At 41.6% G+C, this 13821-nt stretch overlaps 2 pseudogenes across 2 annotated transcripts; one reads left to right on the top strand and one right to left on the bottom strand.

Moving 5' to 3' along the window:
* The first annotated feature begins 2684 nt into the window (after positions 1-2684).
* On the top strand, positions 2685-4081 carry LOC311110526 (interferon-induced protein with tetratricopeptide repeats 1-like; annotated as a pseudogene). Its single transcript has 2 exons — positions 2685-2689; positions 2840-4081. The product of its transcript is annotated as an interferon-induced protein with tetratricopeptide repeats 1-like (transcript).
* A 1494-nt stretch (positions 4082-5575) lies between these two features.
* LOC311110525 (cholesterol 25-hydroxylase-like protein) lies at positions 5576-12812 on the bottom strand (annotated as a pseudogene). Its single transcript has 2 exons — positions 12170-12812; positions 5576-5638 (listed from the first exon to the last, which is right to left on the bottom strand). The product of its transcript is annotated as a cholesterol 25-hydroxylase-like protein (transcript).
* Positions 12813-13821: the final 1009 nt, after the last annotated feature.

Raw genomic sequence — 13821 nt, 5'->3', positions numbered from 1 at the left:
CTAACACAAGATAGTTATTCTGTTGTCGTTTACAGTGGGAGCAAATGAAGCATAGTGGGCAGAACAAGCAAGAAGGTGGGCAAAGCCAAGCACGAGCTAGCCAGATACTATTGATGCATTGTAGCCAATGAGAGGGCAGCGGTACAACTCAGATATGAACTGTTTTTTTTCCTCAAAGTTGCCGGGATGTCACATGTCCTACTTAACCTAAAATAATAAATATAAAAACAACATGTAAAGTGTTGGTCCCATGTTTCATGAGCTGAAATAAAAGATCCTAGAAATAAAAGATCCATATGGACCAAAAACGTATTTCACATCCATGTTAGTGAGCATTTCTCCTTTGCCAATATAATCCATCCACCTGACAGGTGTGGCATATCAAGAAGCTGATTAAACAGCATGATCATGACACAGGTGCACCTTGTGCTGGGAACAATAAAAGGCCACTCTAAAAACAGCTGATGAAACTGAGGAGTATTTCTGTCTGTAATAAAGCACTTTTGTGGGGGAAAACTCATTCTAATTGGCTGTGCCTGGCTCCCCAGTGGGTGGTCCTGGCTCCCAAGTGGGTGGACCTATGCCCTCCCAGGCCCACCCATGGGTGCGCCCCTGCCCAGTCATGTGAAATCCATAGATTAGGGCCTAATGAATTTACTTCAATTGACTGATTTCCTCATATGAACGTTAACTAAGTTAAATCGTTGAAATTGTTGCTTTTATATTTTTGTTCAGTAAAACTGAAGGAAACAATTCCCCACTGTTTAAGTTCAGTCTTAGGTTCATGTATAATTAAATGGAAAATATATATTTTTTAAGATAGAAGAGTCGAATGCACTCGTTAAAATGTCATGTGTATACACAAGTATAATTTTAATTTTAATTTATTTTTAAAAAATTGTGTAGGTTTTGTAGTATTACCAGTATCTCTCATACCCATCATAACTTGTCTATTTTACCACAAAATGTACTTTTAACAATGTATGTTTTTATTTGCAGTGTTTTTATTCATACATTTTGAAGGCAGCTTCCAGTTTGATGGACTGTTTATGTTGTGAGTCCTGACATTATTGATTTGGCTACGCATGGACATACAAGATAGGATTTGACAATGTGACATGCAAGACAGTGGCATAACCAATTCCACAGATATTATTACATGGCAGTACTCCACCCTCTATTCACAGACCTGTCCAAGTACAGTATGGGTTTATGTCAGGACTGGTGGTGAAAAGAAGATAATGACTATCACACTATTTAACTTATAGATTTCAGAACAACATTAAAAAAATACCAGAACTCTTGTTGTGCAGTTTTTATTACATGAAAATATTCATATGCTTTTGCAAATGTAAAAAAACAACAACTGCCAGGTGTGGACAAAGCATGATAGAAATTAACTTCAACAGACATGATTAACATAAATTTAGTTCCATCATTATTTCTGATCTACCACTTTTGAAACTACACTACAATCATTCTAAATAATCATTGTTATGGGTTCATTGAACATCTGGTAATCAAACCATGTTCCATATGCAATGAAATGTAATCAAAGGAAAGGAGCACAGAAATGAACTTTGAGAAAAGTTTCCTATGAGATACACAGCTGCACAACTAGGTTGACATGTACAGCTGATGCCCTAATAACCATAGCAGGAATATCAAATTCATTTTAAATGGGAAAACTGGGATGAATTGCCACCGTGCAATTTATCTACAGGCAACAGTAGAAACTGGATTTCCATTCGAAGTAGCCCTTGTTAAAGGCCTTGTAGGTCTCATTGGGGTACATGGTGGCTTTCACTGTTGGATCCTCAGACATGCACTCTGTCCACTTCTTGAGCTCAGTGGTACGATTCAGACAGCTGGGAATAAGAGAATACATTTATTTGAGTTTTGGAAATGAGACTAATGAGTTGTGTCACTAGCAGTGCACTTTGGTTGTTACATTTTGATGGTTGTTAACAGCGGATCTTTGATAATATTACCATTATATAAACACACTCGTCACTCTCGTTTTACAACATGAAATGGGTTTCCATGGCCGAGCAGCCGCACACAAGCCTAAGATCACCATGCGCAGTGCCAAGTGTCGGCTGGAGTGGTGTAAAGATCGCCGTCATTGGACTCTGGAGCAGTGGAAATGCGTTCTCTGGAGTGATGAATCACGATTCACCATCTGGCAGTCCGACGAACGAATCTGGGTTTGGCAGATGCCAGGAGAACTCAACCTGCCCGAATGCATATTGCCAACTGTAAAGTTTGGTGGAAAAGGATAATGGTCTGGGGCTGTTTTTCATGGTTCCGGCTAGGTTCATGGTTCCTTAGTTCCAGTAAACGGAAATGTTAACGCTACAGCATACAATGACATTCTAGACAATTATGTGCTTCCAACTTTGTGGCAACAATTTGGATAAGGCCCTTTCCTGGTTCTACATGAATCTTGTGCGCACTTAAAGGGGCACACACTCATTTGCATTAGTCTTTATGGCTAGAAATGAAAATGACACTATGATACTTGTTTGTAAAGTGAGGGAATAACCGTATAACCAACCCATTGGAAGATAACAATGTGGTCCATCCAGTATAAAATCAGGATAGTCAGTGAGGTATCTAATCAGACAGTCATTTGCTCTGTCTTGAACCTCAGAGACCACAATATGGTTTTCTCTTGCCCAACTATGAGGTTAGTGATCTCTCTCTCTCTCTCTCTCTCTCTCTCTCTCTCTCTCTCTCTCTCTCTCTCTCTCTCTCTCTCTCTCTCTCTCTCTCTCTCTCTCTCTCTCTCTCTCTCTCTCTCTCTCTCTCTCTCTCTCTCTCTCTCTCTCTCCAGCAGATCTAAAGTGGAAAGCCTCAGAGAAACCATGATAGATATCATCCGCAACGAGGGGCTTCAATGTTCCTATAAAACTTCCTGGCTTACCTACACCACGCTCTGGGATCTACAGAGGACATTCTTCCATGCCTGAAGAAGGCTGAAGAGGCCATTCGCCAAAGCAGTCCATACGACGTGGAGCTAAGGCTGGTGGTCCACTATGGGAACCTGGCCTGGGTGCACTATCACCAAGGGGAGCTGACAGAGAGCCAGACCTATGTGGGGAAGGTGGGGAAACTACTGCGGGACAACCCCTCACCTTGCCCAGGTATAGTGTGGAGTGAAAGACCTGGACTTTGAATAAGTTTGATGTAAGCAAGGACGAGGAAGCGCTATATTGCTTCCGGATGGCCTTGAAAGGGGCCCCTGAGAACAAGGTGCTTACGCCATTGCATTTAATAGATCTGTTGATAGGAAAAACATTACCACGAAGCTGCGATCTGAGATGTTGAAGCAGCTACGGATTGCTAGATAATTGGATCCAGAAGATTTGTACATCACAGTGATGTAGCTGCAGAGGCTGGCAGAGAGTGGCCAGGTTGAGGAAGCACGTAAACTTGCAGAGGAAGTGACAGAGAAGCCTTTGGACAGCTTTTGTGGATTTGGACTATTACTATCATTTTCAGAGATCACGTCTCTCATGATTCAAGCATTGACCTGGCAAGAAGGACCATGGAGAGACACCCTGATTCACGCCAACTGAAGAGGCATCTTGGGAAGTGTTACAAATATAATATATTATCTCCGGAAGAGAAAAGGAACCCAATGAAGCATAGTCTAATTGAAAATGCAGTCAACCTTCATGAAGAGGTGGTTGCACTCTACCCAAAATCCATTGCAGCAAAACTGGAACTGTCTGCCATGTACAAATACTCAAGCAGAGATGATAGAGCAGATAAGATATTTGAGGACCTGCTTCTTGATAGAGAAGGAATGGAACCACAGGATTTACAAAAATTCTACAACTGGTATGCCCAACATCTGTTTTATGCCAAACAAGATGCTTCCAGTTCAATTGATTTCCACAAGAAGGCAGCAGAAATTATGCTACCCACTGACCAACGTGACAGCAGTATTCGTGTTTTGTTGTCCACTGTCCACAACAGAGGAAACAGAGCTGAGGAAATTGTGGACTTCCTGGATGGCCTTGATGGAGAGGATGCTGTCGGCCAGTTCCAGACCTTTTTTCCAATAAAGGCTTGAATTAACCAGAATTTGCATCACCTGTTTATGACTGATTCATGTGGAAAATAGATTCACTATACCACTAGGAAAAATCTAGAGCAATTTAGGACACATTTAGATTGAGTAGAAACTTAATACCTTAGTATTCAAAATGTCTGGCTCAATTTTGTTACTGGGATTGCTGAGAGATGCATGATCATCAATACTAACACTTGGAAGTAAATTCAAGGCTGATAGTAAAGTCTTATATATATGTAGATCTAACATGACAAACCTCTGTCTGTAAAAGTTTACTGTGGACTAATGTACTGTAGACAAACTAATATGTTATTTTTCATTCTTGTATTATAGAGTAGAGAGGCCCTGTATAGCCTCACAGACTGACTATCCAGAGTGATAGGATCTTACTGATTTTATTTTCTTCACACTGGGCACAATATATTCTGTTTCTGGAAAATGTATGTAATGTGTAATATTGTACTGTCAAATATCTTGTAAGTTCTTGTGAAAATAAAGGTTTTCTCTTCTATTCTATTAAGTTAAAAGATCATTAAATAAAGAAATACAGTAACAGCAAACAATACCAAGTTATTTTATAGTACACACCACTATCCCAGTAGGTTACTAGAATTTCTTAATGCATAGCTGTGGATATCTAGTTCAAATTGTACGACCAAATACATTGACTATCATCAGCTATGGTCTGAGTTTGATTGATTAAGGCTCTGAAGGTCATGCATACGGTACAAGGTCAGGGTACACAGCCAGAGACAGAGAACACCACAATACAGCAAAGAATATGTCAGTGGAAATCAATGGGGAATGAAGGGTGACTAGTGTCAGTTGACATCACAATATATCACCTACTCAGAAGTTGCTCCATAAATCACAGTATCATTGCTGCTGAGAAAGATTGGCCAACATATTGCCAGTACTGTGCAGTATTTCACAAATTCTTAAAGTACATGACATTATTGAAATACACATTACACTACACACCTACTGAGCTCCTTGATTTTCTACAGTAGGCTTCCCCGTTCAGTTTTCGTCAGACAACACTTCTTCCCTTGCAAGGGTTTGACGAAAAACAGGATTATATTTGTGTATAAGGCGCCACCTAGTGTTTAATGAAGCCAATCCATAACTCCCCACCGTCTCATGCATCACCACCAGTTCAGCATCCATAAATTCACTTGTGTCTCTATTTTAGTAATTGATTGACTGACATGCCGAAGGCTGGCATACAGCTTCAGAGTTTTTCCTGGTCAGGTCAAGTGGTCAGGTAAAACTCCTGGCCTTAAACATAACATTCTCATTCCATCGCTATTCTCCTATCTCTGGTGGTGTAGCTATTCATAGGAGGTGAATCCAGTGTGAGGAATAATGTGAACCCTGGGCTCGTTTATTTACATTCTGTCCCGTACTCTTCGATTGTATATCCTGTTTCTCTATTTGGTTCTCTCTCCCCTAACCTAATACAGCAGGCCTAACAGAAGCCTGAAACTAGACCCTCTACATCCTGGACTTGACATGTTGGGCGAGGTTCTCTTCTGCACTGTTCAACCAATCCAGTATCTGTGGTGTAGTTAAGATGGAGTGTCATGTTGTTAACGTCCAAATGCGGATTTGCGCCACAGGCTCTCTTTACATTTCTCCTGAAAACCGGAACATCTGGTTAGAGGTCTTGGCAGAGCCACAGATTATCCATTATATTGACCAGAAACTCCATAGAGAAATAGTAATGGCGTCTTTTTGTAGGCACACTAACTCCGCCATGGTTCGTTGGACAAAGCCATAAGTGGAAATGAATGGTGTTTTTGGATAAACGCCAAAAATAAGGTCAGACGTAAACACAGGTTTAGGAGATTTTATATGTTTTGTTCTATGAGATAATCTTCATCAGCTAATGTCACTTTTTGTGAATTTTGAAGCATTTATGTAGTTACAAAAAGCACATAAAGGCTTCATCATTCATAAAGGTCATGTTAACTGACTTATATTATCTCACAGAACAAAACATAGAAGATCTCGTAAACTTGTGTTAACCTCAGACTTTATTTTCGGCATTTAACCCAGAACCCTATTCTTTCCCCATTAATTTTCCCCATAGGAATGGCTAAACCAAAGATTGTGGATATACTGACAAGATACATGTTTCTCCGCCCTAACAATGGGAGTCGTTGTCCACAAAGCGGCACGGCGAGCTGTCTAGCACCTGCCTATCCTTTCTTTGGATTGGTGGATACATCTCATTATTGTAATCCTTTTTTGAATATTTGATGAGGGTTGTTGACGTCAACCGTCTGTATTCAATGGAGAGAGATGTACACAGTGGCAGAATACCTGACCACTGTGACTGACCCAAAGTTAAGGAAAGCTTTGACTATGTACAGACTCAGTGAGCATTGCCTTGCTATTGAGAAAGGTCGCCGTAGGCAGACCTGGCTCTCAAAAGAAGACAGGCTATGTGCACACTGCCCACAAAATGATGTGTAAACACTTCCTAACCTCCTGCCAAATGTATGACCATATTAGAAACACATATTTCCCTCAGATTACATAGACCCACAAAGAATTTGAAAACAAATACAATTTTGATAAACTCCCATATCAATTCTGTGAAATACCACAGTGTGCAATCACAGCAGCAAGATTTGTGACCTGTTGCCACAAGAAAAGGGCAACCAGTGAAGAACAAACACCATTGTAAATACAACCCATATTTACTTATTTTCCCTTTTGTACTGTAACTATTTGCACATCACTACAACACTGTATAGATACATAATGACATTTGAAATGTCTTTTCTTTTGGAACTTGTGTGAGTGTAATATGTTTTATTTCACTTTTGTTTATCCATTTCACTTGCTTTGGCAATGTAAACATATGTTTCCCATGCCAATAAAGCCCCTTGAATTGAATTGAAATTGAGATGCTATTCTACTAGCCTCAGACCATGAATATGCATAGGCATCTTGAGACAACTCCGATATGAGGTGTTTTTTCTCAAAGTTGCTGGGATGTCACGTACACTTGTAACAACTTAAGAATTACGAAACTCCTATTTGATCAAATAAACCTCACGTAGCAAATAAGCCATACATTTTTTTATTGACCAAATTCGACGCTCCATACAATTGATATCCATACAAAAACTTTTGCTTGGTGGGCGAAACAAAAAAAAAAAGTCACCTGCTGGAGGGAGATAGATTTTCCGCCGAGTTGGGTCTCTCTCTTCCTCTTCTGCTTCCTCTCTGGCTGAACGAACCAGAGGTAACTTATTTCCGGGTTTAAGGACTACAACAAAGATATTTATAACTAGACAGGTCTTCTGTGTCGTTTACAGTGGGAGCAAATTAAGCATAGTGGGCAGAACAAGGAAGGAGGTGGGTAAAGTCAAGCACGAGCTAGCGAGAACCTATTGAGACGTTGTAGCAAGTATTTGCATATTCCGTTAGGGAACGCCTCCTTTGATGTGCGCTTGTGCACAAACTCAATTCAACCTTGCACTCTTTCTAAACAACACATTTTTTTTTACTTTAGCAAAGTGTGAACTCTATAAAAGTTAGTGCACTGTGTTCATAAAATATTTTAGTTTTGGGAACTTAAAATTGTATTGAGATCAAACGTTTCATCGATGAGAACATTAGCATAATGCAGGCCCAGTTTCACCAGAGATACTTTAGAGGAGATGGGAAACTCCATTAAACTCTTAATAATGGCAATTGTGTATGTTGCCCACGCATCGTCAAAGGGCCGCGCGGTGCATTCTGGGATATTTTGGGACAAGGACTTCCATCTTCTCCCACTACCCGCGAATGGACTTCCTCTCACTGACATATTTGGTGGTGAGAAGACATTCTAAACGGATGCTTCAGCTTTATAACCCCTGTTACCTGTGTCTGGGTTACCCTTTATGTCTGTAACTACAAAATGGCGAGCTGTATTGTCCACTCTAACAATGAAAATAAATGTATTAAAAAATGGAAAATAATCTGGAAATGACAAGATCAGCTGGGACCATTCTAGCCAATGAGAGGGCAGTGGCACAACTCAGATATAACTTTTTTTTTTCTCTCAAAGTTGTCGGGATGTCACATGACCTACTTAAACTTTTTTTTTTACAACAGATAAGGTGTTGGTCCCATGTTTTATGAGCTGAAATAAAATAGCCCAGAAATTTCGAATATGCACCGAAAGTGTATTTATCTAAAATTTGGTGCACAAAGTTGTTTACATCCCTGTTAGTGAGCATTTCTACTTTGCCAAGATAATCCATCCACCTGATAGGTGTTGCATATCAAGAAACTGATTATACAGCATGATCATTACACCTTGTGCTGGGGACAAAAAAGAAAGGCCACTCTAAAACGAGCAGTTTTGTTACACAACACAATGCCACAGATGTCTCAAGTTTTGAGGGAGCGTGCAATTGGCATGCTGACTGCAGCAATGTCCACCAGAGATGATGCCAGAGAATTTAATGTTAATTTCTCTACCATACAGTGCATTCGGAAAGTATTCAGACCCCTTGACTTTTTCCACATTTTGTAACGTTACAGCCTTATTCTAAAATGGATTAAATAGTTTTTTCCCCCTCATCAATCTACACACAATACCCCATGATGACAAAGCAAAAACAGGTTTTTAGATTTTTTTGCTAATTTATAAAAAATTATAAACTGAAATATCACATTTACATCAGTATTCAGACCCTTTACTCAGTACTTTGTTGAAGCACCTTTGGCAGCGATTACAGCTTTGAGTCTTTGTGGGTATGACGCTACAAGCTTGGTACACCTGTATTTGGGGAGTTTCTCCCATTCTTCTCTGCAGATCCTCTCAAGCTCTGTCAGGTTGGATGGGGAGCGTCGCTGCACAGCTGTTTTCAGGTCTCTCCAGAGATGTTAGATTGGGTTCAAGTCCGGGCTCTGGCTGGACCACTCAAGGACATTCAGAGACGTGTCCCAATGCCACTCCTGCGTTGCCTTGGCTGTGTGATAAGGGTCATTGTCCTGTTGGAAGGTGAACTTTCGCCCAAGTCTGAGCACTCTGGAGTAGGTTTTCATCAAGGATCTCTCTGTACTTTGCTCTGTTCATCTTTCCCTTGAGCCTGACTAGTCTCCCAGTCCCTGCCGCTGAAAAACATCCCCACAGTATAATGCTGGCACCACCATGACTCATTGTAGGGATGGTGCCAGGTTTCCTCCAGGCGTGACGGTTGGCATTCAGGCCAAAGACTTCAATCTTGCTTTCATCAGACCAGAGAATCTTGTTTCTCATGGTCTGAGAGTCTTTAGGGGCCTTTTGGCAAACTCCAAGCGGGCTGTCATGTGGCTTTTACTGAGGAGTGGCTTCCATCGGGGCACTCTACCATAGAGGCCTGATTGGTGGAGCGCTGCAGAGATGGTTGTCCTTCTGGAAGGTTCTCCCATCTCCACAGAGGAACTCTGGAGCTCTGTCAGAGTGACCATTGGGTTCTTGGTTACCTCCCTGACCAAGGCCCTTCTCCCCTGATTGCTCAGTTTGGCCGGGCGGCCAGCTCTAGGAAGAGTCTTGGTTGTTCCAAACTTCTTCCATTTAAGGCTGATGGAGGCCACCGTGTTGTTGGTGACCTTCAATGCTGCAGAAATGTTTTTATACCCTTCCCCAGATCTGTGCCTCGACACAATCCTGTCTCGGAGCTCTACGGACAATTCCTTCGACCTCATGGCTTGGTTTTTGCTCTGACATGCACTTTCAATTGTGGGACCATATATAGACAGGTGTGTGCATTTCCAAATCATGTCCAATCAAATGAATTTACCACAGGTGGACTCAAATCAAGTTGTAGAAACACTCAAGGATGATCAATGGAAACAAGATGCACCTGAGCTCAATTTCGAGTCATATAGCAAAGGGTCTGAATACTTATGTAAATAAGGTATTTCTGTTTTTATGTCTAAAAACCTGTTTTTGCTTTGTCATTATGGGGTATTGTGTGTAGATTGAAGAGGATTTTTATTTATTTAATCATTTAGAATAAGACTGTAATGTAACGAACTGTGGAAAAAGTCTAGGGGTCTGAATACTTTCCGAATACTTTCCGAAGGTGGCACTGTAGGCCACCTCCAACATCGTTTTAGAGAATTTGGCAGTACATCCAACCGGCCTCACAACTGCAGACCACATGTAACCATGCCAGCCCAGGACCTCCACATCCGTCTTCTTCCCCTGCGGAATCGTCTGACACCAGCCACCCAGACAGCTGATGAAGCTGTGGGTGTGCACAACCGAAGAACTGTCAGAAACTGTCTCAGGGAAGCTCATCTGCATGCTCGTCTTCCTCACCAGGGTCTTAACCTGACTGCATTTCGTTGTCGTAACCAACTTCAGTGGGCAAATGCTCACCTTCGATGGCTATTGGCACACTGGAGAAGGTTGCTCTTCACAGATGAATCCCGGTTTCAACTGTACCGGGCAGAAGGTAGACAGCGTGTATGGCATCGTGTTTGCTGATGTCAACGTTGTGAACAGACTGTCCCATGGTGGCGGTGGGGTTATGGTATGGGCAGGCATAAGCTACGGACAACAAACACAATTGCATTTTATCGATGGCAATTTCAATGCACAGAGATACCGTGAAGAGATCCTGAGGCCCATTGTTGTGCCATTCGTCCACCGCCATCACCTCATGTGTCAGCATGATAATACACGGCCCCATCTTGCAAGGATCTGTATACAATTCCTAGAAGCTGAAAATGTCCCAGTTCATCCATGGCCTGCATAGTCACCAGACATGTCAACCATTGAGCATGTTCGGGATGCTCTGGATTGATGTGTATGACAGTGTGTTCCAGTTCTCACCAATATCCAGCAACTATCCAGACAATATCTTGATCAACTCTATGTGAAGGAGATTTGTCGCGCTGCATGAGGCAACTGGTGGTCACACCATATACTGACTGGTTTTCTGATCCAAGCCCCCTACCTTTAAAAGGTATCTGTGACCAACAGATGAATATCTGTTTACCAAGTCATGTAAAATGGATATATTCACTTTACCACTATACCACTTGGACAAATCTAGTATCTTGGACAATCTAGGAAAAATGATGATTGAGTAAAAAAGATACTTTCTTATTAAAAAGTGTCTGGGCTCAATTTTAGCTACTGGGATAGTTGAGAGATGCTTGATCAACCATACTAACATTTGAAAGTAAATTCAAGGATAATGGTAAAGTATTCTAATTCCTATAAACATGTAGGCCTAACATGACAAACATCTGTCTGGAATCCATATTTTCATATTGTGTCTGTAAAGGCATACTGCGGACAATGTAGACAATTATTGCATTATAAAGCAGAGAACCCCTTTATGAATCCCAGTATGAAAATGTATGCACTCACTAACTGTAAGTCGCTCTGGATAAGAGCGTCTGCTAAATGACTTAAATGTAAATGTAATAACCTCACAGACTGACTATCCAGAGCGATAGGATCTTGTGTTTTGTTTTTCTGCACAGTGGGCACAATGGATTCTGTTTCTGGAAAAATGTGTAAGTGAAAATAAAGGTATTCTGTTCTATAATGTTTACAGATCATTAATTAAAGTAATACAGTAACAGCAAACAATACCAAGTATTTTTATAATGCACATCACTATCCCATTTAGGTAACTATAATTTCTTAAATGGAGTTGTGGATATCAGTTTGAAAGCCAAGGTATAAAGCCAAGGTTTGCGATTTACTGCCAGTATAATTTATTGGCTGATCCCTCCTGATGACCCGGATGGAATCATGTGATCCTTCCTTAATCCATAGGAAGTCCCACCCAGTTGACTACTTTCTTTTTTAACCCAGTTGACTACTGCAAGATGGTGAAAGTCCTTAATGGAGCTGCCCATTCTAAAATATGATTTTGGGCACAAGAGCCCTCTATCTATCTCTATGGGGGAAAACTAGTACCTATTATGGGTGAAGACAGTCAGGTAATGCGAAGGATTTGACGAGATGGCGGAAACTGAGGTTTTGTTTGAAACTGCTAGTGAGTCGGGTGATGATAAAAGCGCAGAGAGTGAGAATGAGTGGGTTACAATGGCGAAGAAGGGAAACAAGAGAAGTACAGTTGTGGTGGAAACTCGGAAACCCCTAGACTCGTTTTTAGTCGGAGTGTTCAAGGTGAAGAAGAGCATCTTGGTGAGTGGGTGGCAGCCCAACAGGTCAAGGTTCACCGCCTTAAACAAGCCCAGAATCAGGGTCTCCCAGACCCCAGAGTGCTCCGTGGTCATGGTGAAGGTGGCTGTGTAGCGGTGGTGCACCTTATGGAAAGTCCGGTAGAGCCAGGGCACCTTGTGGTGCAACACATGCCACACAAAGTACTGCAGGTCAAAGAGGAGGAGACCGACTAGCACGTACCAGGCCACATGAAGAGCCCCATGGGCTTGGGCAGGGAGGACCACTGGTCTCCAGTACCAGTGCAGAATGCTGAGGGGGAAGATGAACACAGTTTGGGTGTGCAGGGAGGTAGCCAGGCAGCTCCATGCCATTACCCAGGTCACGCTGCTCTGTGGCTGGATCTTGTAGTGGTGCACCAGGTCTAATCTGGAGGACAGGGTGTCCAGGCACAGGTAAGGCAGGCAGCAGCTCAGATAGAGTGTCAGGGAGAACAGGACGGGGAACAAAGGAGAGCGGAGAAAGTCTTCTTGTGCTCTTATCCTGTTCCATAAACTCTGTAGCAGGAGAGGAGGACTCCAGTGAGGGCTCCATCTTTACTGATCCAATGGTCTTCAGTCTGCAGGCAGTAGAGGATGCCTCTTAAAGAGGCTGTATTATTACTCTATGTGACATACCGCATGTCCTTATTAGGCTTTTCCTGCTGGGGAACTCCGTAAGGAGGGAACGGCATGCTTCACTTTCCAAACTATTTAACCCCCTGCGTCTATGAACAACTGTCCTCAAATGAAAATGTAATCTGTCAAAGGGAAATGAAATAATATTTAGGGTGACAAATTGCTTCAGACAATGAAGTAAGTCATTATTCATTAGTTTAACATAGTTGAGAGTAACTGTTTTCAAATGGTCTACTATGACAACACGTTCCCACCCGCTTGAACCGTAGGCAGAAAGATAGATACTGTTTGATCATGTCATGATCATGGACTATAGTGTCCAGCTGTTTGCATGTTTATTTTAGTTTTGTGGTTTTTTTTCTTCAAAAACAGACACTGTAGAGACCCTAGTATTTAGTATTTGTTGCTGGGTAAACCAATATGAGTATGCCTGAGTTTGATTTATGTAGGTACAAGGTCAGGTTCAGGGCACACGGTCAGAGACAGAGTTTTGGTAGAAAGCAATGGGGAATGAAGGGTGACTAGTGTCACTTATTTTTCTTAAAACTGCATTGTTGGTTAAGGGCTTGTAAGTAAGCATTTCACTGTTAGTTCTACAACTGTTGTATTCGTCGCATGTGGAAAATAAAATTAGATTTGATTTGATTTTGAATACATCACCTTCTCAAAAGTTGCTCCAGAAATCACAGTATCAAGATACAGTATTTCACAAATTCTTAAAGTTCTATTATACGTGACATTATTGACATACCCACTACACTACACACCTATTGAGCTTCTTGATATTGTAGAGTACAGTAGTAGTGACGGTGGGTCATTCTCGAACAAACGGCTCTTTTTGAACAGATATTTTTGGTGAACGTCGAATCGCATTTGTGAAAGAGCCGTTTCTTTGTCTCCCTGATTTGTATAGCCTACTGTTACCA

This window comes from Coregonus lavaretus (assembly GCF_964263955.1).
Source record: "Coregonus lavaretus genome assembly, chromosome: 36".
NCBI classification, from domain to species: Eukaryota; Metazoa; Chordata; class Actinopteri; order Salmoniformes; family Salmonidae; genus Coregonus; species Coregonus lavaretus.
The sequence above is the reverse complement of the archived record's forward strand: the minus strand, read 5'-3'. Positions and strand labels throughout refer to the sequence as shown.